Here is a 10,408-nt window from a genome sequence, read left to right as displayed (position 1 = left end):
GACACCAATTGAAGGACATTTGAAAAAATTACTACTCTCATTTAAAAGGGTCAAGGTCCTGAAAGCCAAGAAAAGAACTGAAGAGCTGTCCCAAAGTGAGAGGGAATAAAGATCCATGAACTAAGTGTAGTGAAAGGTTCTAAACTGGATCCTTTCATTATAAAAGAATTATCGAGATAATTGGTATTACTAGAATAGGATTAGAGTCCAGATGATGGTAATGTATCTGTATTCATATCCTGGTCTGTTGTGATGAAGGAAGAAAAAAGGGACTATACTGCTTGTAGGCCAATATTCTGGCTGTTCAAAAGGATAAAAGACAAACTTCAAAACCACAGGTATCATAGAAAAAAATCGAAAGTAATGCATTAAATGAACAAACAAAAAAACCACAAGTAAACACATGCTAAACTATTATGTGATCAGGAGGTATCAGGTCAAGTCAGCCCCACTCAAATGTTACAGGGATAAAAAAAAAAAAAAAGTTGTTTGTGCTTTCCTGCACATTTCAGATTATATAAAAAATATTTTAATATTTCAGTTAAAAAAGGATCTGAGTTTTAAATAATCATTATCATTCAGTTCTTTACATCACATACAGAACCCAACATATGACTTCAGGAATCAGAAATATCTCATTAGGCTCAGCGGGATTGTCATTTCTGAATTTTCACACCTAAGAGAAAACAAAGCAGAGCCATAAAGGAACTGTGCCTCTTTGTCAGCTGTAAGGGAACATTTGCTAATCAAAGCTCAGCTTTCTTTCTGCTTCTTGCATACAATTTTGTTGTGCATGTTTGCCATATATCTCCTGAATCCAGACCCTAATACAGTATTTGATGCAATGTTAACAGTATTAATACCTAATACAATATTAACAGAAATATTAGAAGTAATCAAGCAAACTCTTAAGTATCACTTACTATATATACCAGGCATTGCTCTCAGCATATAACATCCAGTAATTCATTTATTCACATAGCAAGTCAATAAGATTATGCTAATATCATTCCCATTCTACAAATGAGGAAACATATACAGAGAAATTAAGCTACTTACTCAAGATCATACAGCTAGAAAATGTCAAAGCTAGAATTTAAAATGGAGTATTTGACTCTAGAGTCACATAAATATTTCTTTTTTTTTTTTTTTTAATTTTTTTTTTATTTATTTATTTGTGATAGTCACAGAGAGAGAGAGAGGCAGAGACACAGGCAGAGGGAGAAGCAGGCTCCATGCACCGGGAGCCCGACGTGGGATTCGATCCCGGGTCTCCAGGATCGCGCCCTGGGCCAAAGGCAGGCGCTAAACCGCTGCGCCACCCAGGGATCCCTTTACTAAAATTTCATGTATTTACTTCCCTTGAGTGATTTGTTAAGGATGAAAAGCCTAATTCCCCCACTGGATCACTTTTACAAAATCACCCAAAACATGATGTAGTACTGGTTTCTTTTAAAAATATATCAGCATCTAAGAGGAATATAGGCCAACATATCTTATTTTCATTATATGAACAATATAAGTCATATTTTTAGGAGACCCACTTTTTCTGTTATTATACAAAAGTCATCTGTTTTAAAATAAATAGAAATTTTGAAACTGAAATATTTTATACATATTTTCTTATAAGTACAATCTCGCAAATTGAAAGAAAACATTCAAAACTAAATTCTGAAAATGTCATGATATATTAATCCATTGCTTCAACAAATATTATTGAATAAGCATTATGCACCAACTCTATTCAAGGCACTGAACAAAAGATTACAAAAAGGAAAAAGGAGCCAATTAAACTAGTAAGATTATACAGAAGTCTCACTAATAAATCTCGTTTTTTAAATAAGATGTAAAAAGTGTCATTCATTCAAAATATTTTTTACTATATCCTAGAATGTGGTTTAGGTATGAAGACATCAATGACAAAAAAGAACAAAAAGAAGCTTAAGGAAGACACTGAGAAAAATACCTCAAATATTGTCACTAAATCCAAAACAAACTATTTTTTGTTTGCAAATAGAAATACTTGACGTCCAATCCATTCATTGGCTATAGTAAATCAAGTGATCTTTAAGAGCAACAACAACAACTACTGACTTCAGGGAATATGGACACCTGTTCAGAAAATTATTTACAATGTCCTTGAATCATACTACTATGGGCACTCACACGCTTAACACCATGGCACCTATGTCTAACACCAGCCTTGTTTCCTCTCTCTTTCTGTGTATTTTAGGTCTTGGGTATAGTCAAAATGAAAAGACTGCCACCTACTGAAGTACAGGTAACTACATTTGGAATCTTAAGGCATGTGTAATTTAACCCTCTAGAGCCAATCTCTTTTCTATTGCAGACATCACCTATTTTGAGGCATTTGGGGAACAACTAGCATACATGTTGTGACTGGCAGTTGATCAGGAATAATTCTCACAAAAGTCACTCCTTGAGTGACGAAATAAAGTAATAAGGTAATTCTCAGCTCAATAAAATTAATCAAAGCAACATAGCAGGTTATATATATATATATATTTCCTAATGTAAGTACTGAAATTGTGTTTCCCTATTCACCTTTTCTGCTTGGTGAGGCTGTTAACAACCTTTTTATGGCTGTAGTAGTGAAATCAAAATGGTCAGCTAAAGGGCTATAAAAACTATCAAAAGAAAGGAAAACAAATCATAAAGATTTCCTAGGCCTTTCTGTGTTTGCATTTTCATTCATTGTCATCCCTAACTCTTGCTATCTATAAGTTCACAAAATCTCACCCCATAGATAAAAGTGAAGAGGCTCTTCAAAATTCATACTACAGCAAGCAAGCAACAATAATATCACTGACAGTGAGGGGATTATTTTTCCTTGGTAATAGAAAAAACAGATTTTTCCCATTAATCATAATTACCTGAAGTTTAAAGAAAAATTATGTTAAGAAATCAAGAATTAACTCATTAGGAGAAAATAGTAAATCACCTTCAAATTCGCTGTTCATGAATGTTGACATTAATTAGCTAAAACAGAAAAGGCATGGATGTAGACACCACCTAATTTACAGAAAAGTTACCTGAATGATGCCAAACATTCCCCAAATACAAATAAAAGTTTGATTAATGGCTTAACAGCCAATGAAGCTCATTTAAATTTGCTCACGGGGAAAATGTAATTCTCAAACTAAGCTAATAGTTTCCCTGTTCCTTGAACTAAATTAACTTTATTAACTTCATTGTTTAAATTCATGATTACTTAACATTTAAAGTGTGTTTACTATTAAAAATTCAATAGTTGATTTCATCACTTTAATAAGTCATTAATAAAATGCTAAAAAATAAACAAAGCCAACCCAAATCACATCTGCTAACTTGTTAATGTGTCAGATTATTTTTGGAAATGGTTCCATATGTATGCATAATTCTCACATGCATACATATATATATTATGCATCCTAAAATATTTTGCTATTATTTTAAAGTTTCAAGGGCATGGATTTTGTATACAAATAAATCAGAGCCCTCAAGTTACTTCTGAAGAGCCAAAGTACTGTATTTGATACAAAATTTCCCCCAAAATTAAATGCATGCAGAAATGGAAGTTTTCCTTTAGGCAGAAATACTGACAGTAGCAGCACAAGTTATTGAGTTCTAGTAATATCTTAGAAGAAGCATACAAAGGAATTTAGGGAGAAGGAATCTTGAGGTATACAACTTTCTGAAGATTCACCAAGATAGACTAATAAAGTATGTCAGAATATTTGCTCAGCCATCACAAGAACAAATTATTCTAACTCTAGATTTTGGAGGGATATATATAATTATACACATATATAATTTTAATATTCTTCCAACTTGCCTATAGGTTTGAAAATTCTGGTAACACATGTCACATGTTGGAGACAAGAAATAGAAGATAGCTCAAGAACAGGAAAATTTCTATTTGATATGCCATTCAATATGCCATTCTTGAGTACTATTGATGTGTACTTCAGTCCGAATAAATATTTTTATCATCATGCTCTAATACCAGAATTGATGATGCTGACAAGATAGGTATATATCAGTAATGATATATCAGTAATGATTTGCTATCTGTGGGTATTTCAGGGTCTTATTGTTGAAAGTCTCATCAATTGTCATGCCATCTCAGGCATCCAAATCAGTAAAGAAGATTAAAGAACAGATATTGAAAGGACTAGCCAAAGAGCTAGGTAGATGCGGTCCTTTGAAAAGCATTCTCATCACTTTGAGCTCATTCTAATCAATACAACCTCAGGAATAAACTCTGGGAAATAAAGTACTTAAATCCTTTAGCATATTAATGCATATGTAAGCCATACTAGTCGAAATGGTCATTTTGAAAAGTAGACTTAGTTTCTACTTCTGGAAGGTAAAAGGGAAGAGTTCTACCTGGACCTACTCCTGAGGGAAATTGATAAAAATTACTCTGTTTAAAGATTTATTTATTTATTTATGAGAGAGAGATCACATGAATGGGAGGAGAGTCAGAGGCAGAGGGAGAGAGAGAATCCTCCAGTAGATTACCTGCTAAACAGGAGCCTGATGAAAGACTCAATCTCAGGCCCCCGACACTGTGACCTGAGCCAAAATCAAGAGTCAGCCACCTCATTGACTGAGCCACCCAGACACTTCAATGGTAAAAATTATTTTTGTAAAGATTTATTTAAATTCTCTGGAAATAGCCATAAGGTCATACGGTAAATGGAGAAATATTTGAATCAAGAAAATCTCCTAAAACCCAGAAATAACAATGAGCATTTGTGGTATCTGTACTACAAATTGATCCCTTCCTCCTCCAAACCAGCCTAGTGTAATAAAAGCTCTATTATAGTCTGATGTCACAGACTTTTCCCTTCCTTTGATGACTTAACCAACAAATTTTTTCCGTCAACATACAAATTATTGGTGGTGGATACTGTAATAATAATAAATCCTAGTCCTCTTTTCTGGCTGGAACCATGGAGGGTGCAGAAGAGAAGAAGAAGTTTCCTGCTGTGCCAGAAACCCTTAAGAAAAAGTGAAGGAATTTCGCAGAGTTGAAGATAAAGTGTATGAGAAAAAAGTTTCCCCAAAAGATGCTTTGAAAGGCAAGGAGGAAGCTTATCTATGAAAAAGCTAAGCATTACCACAAGGAATACAGGAAGATGTACAGAACTGAGATTCGAATGGTGAGGATGGCGAGAAAAGCTGGCAACTTCTATGTGCCTACAGAACCCAAATTCGGCATTTGTCATCAGGGTCAGAGGTATCAATGGTGTGAGTCCAAAGTTTCGAAAAGTGTTGCAGCTTCTTCGCCTTCACCAGATCTTCAATGGCACCTTTGTTAAGCTCAACAAGGCTTCAATTAACATGCTAAGGGTTATGGAACCATATATAGCATGGGGGTATCCAAACCTGAAGTCAGTGAATGAATTGATCTACAAGTGTGGTTACAGCAAGATCAATAAGAAGCAAATTGCCCTGACAGATAACACATTGATTGCCCAGTCTCTTGGTAAATATGGCATCATCTGCATGGCGGATCTGATTCACGAGATCTAAAACATTGGAAAACGTTTCAAAGAGGCAAACAACTTTTTATGGCCCTTCAAATTATCTTCTCCACACGGCAGAATGAAGAAAAAGACCACTCATTTTATAGAAGGTGGAGATGCTGGCAACAGGGAAGACCAAATCAATAGGCTTATTAGTAGGATGAACTAAGGTATCTACCATGATTATTTTTGTAATCTGGTCAGTTAATAAATGACTACTTTCAAATGGAAAAAAAAAAAGAATAAAAAATAAAATGAATCTTAGTCCTTGAGATACTCCTATCATGAAAGAGTACAATTATAATAATTGTAATAAGAGTAATGGTGAGTATACATACAATGTGTTGATGGAGCTTGTAAGAAGACCTACAAACACTTAAGAAATCAGAGGAAGTGGCATCTGAATGGATTCCTGAAAAAGCATGGAGTAGTGGCAAGACAAGCCAGCTGTATACCAGGGTATGCACAAGTTTAGAGGCAAGAGAAACTGAATACCCAGACCTCAAACTACAATCACACAGTATGGCTAGAAAGCAAAATTCAAGGATAAGGAGGAAGGCTTGGGGACAACACTGTAAGTAGAAATCATGTTTTCTCATTGATTGGCAGAAGTGAAGTCAAACTTGATGATTACAAGTGGGTACCACCAACTTCTGCAGTACCATATTGTTCCATACCATGTCCTCTATTGCTATGGATCCCAGTTAGTGTGTCTCACATGTGTTGCTAGCCAGTATCAGAGATTCAGTAAGAATTAAGAAAGATTTTATTTGCAATTTATAATCAATGTTTTCAAAATGCCACGATTTTTTCAATCTCCAATATTCATGTTCCCTCTTCAAACCAAGTCACTTGGTATCATTTTGTTTATAGGTCTTAACTCTCTTACATTTTACTATTGTTTTCTTCTTCTGCTAGAATATAAGTGCTGTGAAAGCAGAAAACCTATCTTTCTTGTCTTTGCTGCATCTTCAGTGCCTGGAACAGTATATGATACAGGCACTCAGCTAATATACATAAATGAATGAATATTTATTAATCTCCCATTAGTTCCCAATTTTTTATTTGTTTAAACTGAAAAACTTTGAGATTATATTAAATCTATACACCTTTAAAAAGATTTCCCATGAATGGAAGGGGAATTGATGATAGGAAAGAGTCAAAACACTGTTGTTTTTCTCAAACCTTAGTTTTTTGAAAGACAGATATCATATCCTTGAGAAAGCTGAGAACATAGTATTAACTGTCTCTTTGGTCTGAAAAAGTCTCATCAAAATATTGACCTTTGGAGCACATGCCAGACACTACTGATCTTCCTAGGTAAGCAAGAATCCAAAGCTCCATCTGGATTTTCTATTTGCCTTTGTAATATTTAGTTTTGAGAAACCTGACTTACATGGTTGCCATGGAAATGAGCACAATGATGAATCATGAAGCTTTCAGAAGAGAGCTGCATAAATATAAGAGAGTGCTATTTTTATTAATGTTTGTTTAAAAAAATTGTTAATTCTCAGGGCAAGAAAGATACTATAGAAAATGAGAAAAGTTGATTATTGCGGTTCTTACCCAGGTTATGTTTTGTAAATTCTACAAAAAAAATAAATACATTGTTGCGATGAATCAAAGCAAAATAAGAAGACTACATCTATATGTTAATTTATTATTTTATAAATGTAGGTATATCATAAATCATAAGCCCTTTGAATCGATATACCTAATATATTAGCAATTTATTCAAATGTGTGCATAGTTTCTTTTGTCCAGTCTTGGCCTCATAAAAGATGTCCACTTTCTTCTCTTTTTTTAAAATCTTTATTTCAATTCCAGTTAGCTAACATGCAGTGTAATATTAGTTTCAGCTATACAAGTTAGTGATTAGACACTTCTCTACAGCACTTGGTTTATTTTCAACTATAAAACTCAGTTCATGTTTTAAAGCCAAATAGCACTAAATAAGCAATTAAATAAATAATGAATAAAATGTAATAATTGTCGACTATAAAAGTAAACCAATTTATTTCATAAGCAGCATTTGCTTTTGCTGCCTGATATAAAAAGAAACAAGTACAGATCTGTCAACTCAATATGGCAACTGTAGTGAGAAAGTGGGAAACCAGTATTACATGAAATGCTTATTGACCAGAACTTGGGACAATAAAAAGCCACAGGATATAATCAGATTTCTCAGATGGAAAATGAACACCAAGGAACAACAGGCCTCACCTTTCTGTGGCATATTTTTAATGATCTTTTCATTATTTTTTTCATGTATAGAAATTTTATCAAGTTCAATAATTTTAAACTGGCTTTATTCAGAAAACATGTAATAGCTACAGTAAATTGGTACAATGATTTCCCACCATGGTTAGTACTCGTAACATATGCTGGCCCTTCTGATTTCGAAATAAATGGTTTCTTTTATTTCATGGTGGCTACTACCATTTTTAAAAACTATTACCATACCTGAATGGTACTCATTAAGCATGATACGTTTTCCTCTTTTGTTCCAAAACTAATTTTAGAATCCTTTTGTCATTTAGAGAAAGAAGGTAACATGAGAACTGGTAAGCTAAGATGAAACCTATCTACAGGTGACTAGTTTGCCAGATGTTAAGGGAAATTTGTCACATAGCATGCTTCCCCTTATTATGTTAACAAGCATAAAATAAAACCTCATTTTCAATTTAACTTTTAAGTCCTGATAAGGCTCTGGAGTTTCTTTCTATAAGAAGTAAACATCTTTTTCTGCATGAAGCATAAGAGGATTTTAGAATTACCTTTAAGGTTCCTACAATTATAACTCATTTGAACTTGATAAGTCTCATTTACCCTCCCAAGAATGTTATATTATCACATCAATAAATAATACAAAATACATTTGCCTGTTATGGAAGGTCAAGAAAAAGTAATTTTCTTCTGGTGATAGGGAGAAATATTAAGAGATGAAGGTAATGTTCAAATGATTGTGTGTGGTTTGAAGTAACCTGCCGTGATGGAATAATCAATAGCTAACCAGGAAGACCTTCATTTGATCATTCAAGCCTCATTGCTCATGAGCATTATTAAGTATTCTCTTGGTTTCTCAGCAGGTTTTCTTTGAAGTTGCCACACACATTTTTTTTTTTTTGCATGAAGAATTATAATTCCCAAGAAAATGTGATACTGATGTGTAGCTATAAGATAAAAGACATAAATTTGCATATTTATTAATTGCTCACTGACCTTGGATTATAAGATTATTTTTACCAAAATATGCTCCTCTGTTCTTGAAAAATCAGTTCTGCCAAACAGCCAACCATAGGCTATCGATCATGTGGTCATATTGGACATAGGAAAAACATTTAAAGATTTTTATTTATTTATTTGAGAGAGAGAAAGAGTTAGTAACAGAGAGCACAAAGGTGGGGCAGGGAGAGGGAGAAGCAGGCTCCCCGCTGAGCAGATAGCCCACACAGGGGCTCAATCCCAGGACCCTGGGATAACCTGAGCCAAAGGCAGATGCTTAACCCACTGAGCCACCCAAGCACCCCTAGAAAAAAACAGTTAAATCATAGCTGTTACAGTATTTGTGAGAATTTCATAAAGAAGAAAGTAATCTTTTTCATCCAAATATTTTTTGTTAAAAGTTAAATAAGTTAAAATTGTTTTCTTCAGGCATGTCATATTTGCCAACAAAATTATTAATGAAAGTGTTTGTGGAGTCAAAACTGAAACTTAGAGCCACTGTGCACATGTAGCAAATATGAATCAGAACACAAGTGTTAGCTCACTGAGAGGACTTTTATGCACAACTACAAAGGACATGTAACCAAAAGCATTAAAACGGTTGATGTTTACAAAAATCCAAGATCCTAAAAAATTTCTGTCATTTCCGAAGAAAACTCTTAGGAATGAGTCAGTTTTGACTAGCTTTATGATTTCAATATAAAACATGTATGTATTTTTTCAAAATATTTCCAAAACCCATCCTAAGAGTAAGAATGAAGTGAAATTTACAGTGAAGCTAATCCACAATGCCTCAATAATGACAAAACTTTCATTCTAAAACCATGTTCCCCATTCAGTCAAAATAATTTATTAGAATTTACTATGGGCCAAGATTTATAGTAAGAACTGAAAATACAAAAATAAATAAGCCACATTCTTTACTCTCAAATAATGAGGAAGTGAGGCACACAAACAGATTGCATTATCCTGCCATGGAACTATGCTCAGAAGAAGCCTGATCTACCTGGGATGTCAAGAGAATGTCCATAGACAAAGCGATGCTTTAAATTAGTCTAGATGAATAAATTTGTTATACTGAGAAAATATGAGAAGATAATCTGTGGAAAGAGCATAGATTTGGAAAAGAATCGGAGTTGTTTTTTTTTTTTTTTTTTTTAAGAATCGGAGTTTTGTAACTCATGGGTGATCTGAAAATTGTGAAAAATTCATAGAATGCAAAAGGTAAGGCAGCTAATATAGCTGAAGAGGGATTTGTTTCCATACTTTTAATATTTTCAATAGTTTAGAAAAGAGAGAAAAGTTTGAACACAGATTCAGTTATAGTAGGGATAACATTAAGAAGCCTAATCAATAAAACATTAAGTACATTTGAGTACATTGGTAAATGAGAGGAAAGGTAAAAGTTAAAGATGATACTAGTCCTTCTTGCATAGATTTTAAGTCAATAGCAATGTCATTAACCAAAATGGGAGATAGAAATAAGGGACTGACAAGGAAAGTGAATTCTAGTTTGGACATTAGACATTTCAAGTTTGAATTTCCTGAGGAATACCTACAAGTAATGCAAAAAGTTATATACTAATAGAGAAATGGATCTCAGGAGAGAGTTCAGGTGCAGGGCACATGTAGTTTGAAATAAATAGCTC

At 33.7% G+C, this 10,408-nt stretch overlaps 1 pseudogene; it reads left to right on the top strand.

Moving 5' to 3' along the window:
• The first annotated feature begins 4,958 nt into the window (after positions 1-4,958).
• LOC100685112 lies at positions 4,959-5,774 on the top strand (annotated as a pseudogene).
• The last annotated feature ends 4,634 nt before the right edge of the window (positions 5,775-10,408 follow it).

The sequence above is a fragment of the Canis lupus genome, chromosome 4, assembly GCF_011100685.1.
Source record: "Canis lupus familiaris isolate Mischka breed German Shepherd chromosome 4, alternate assembly UU_Cfam_GSD_1.0, whole genome shotgun sequence".
Taxonomy (NCBI): Eukaryota; Metazoa; Chordata; class Mammalia; order Carnivora; family Canidae; genus Canis; species Canis lupus.
Note: the sequence above shows the minus strand (reverse complement) of the source record. Positions and strands in the feature narration are given on the sequence as shown.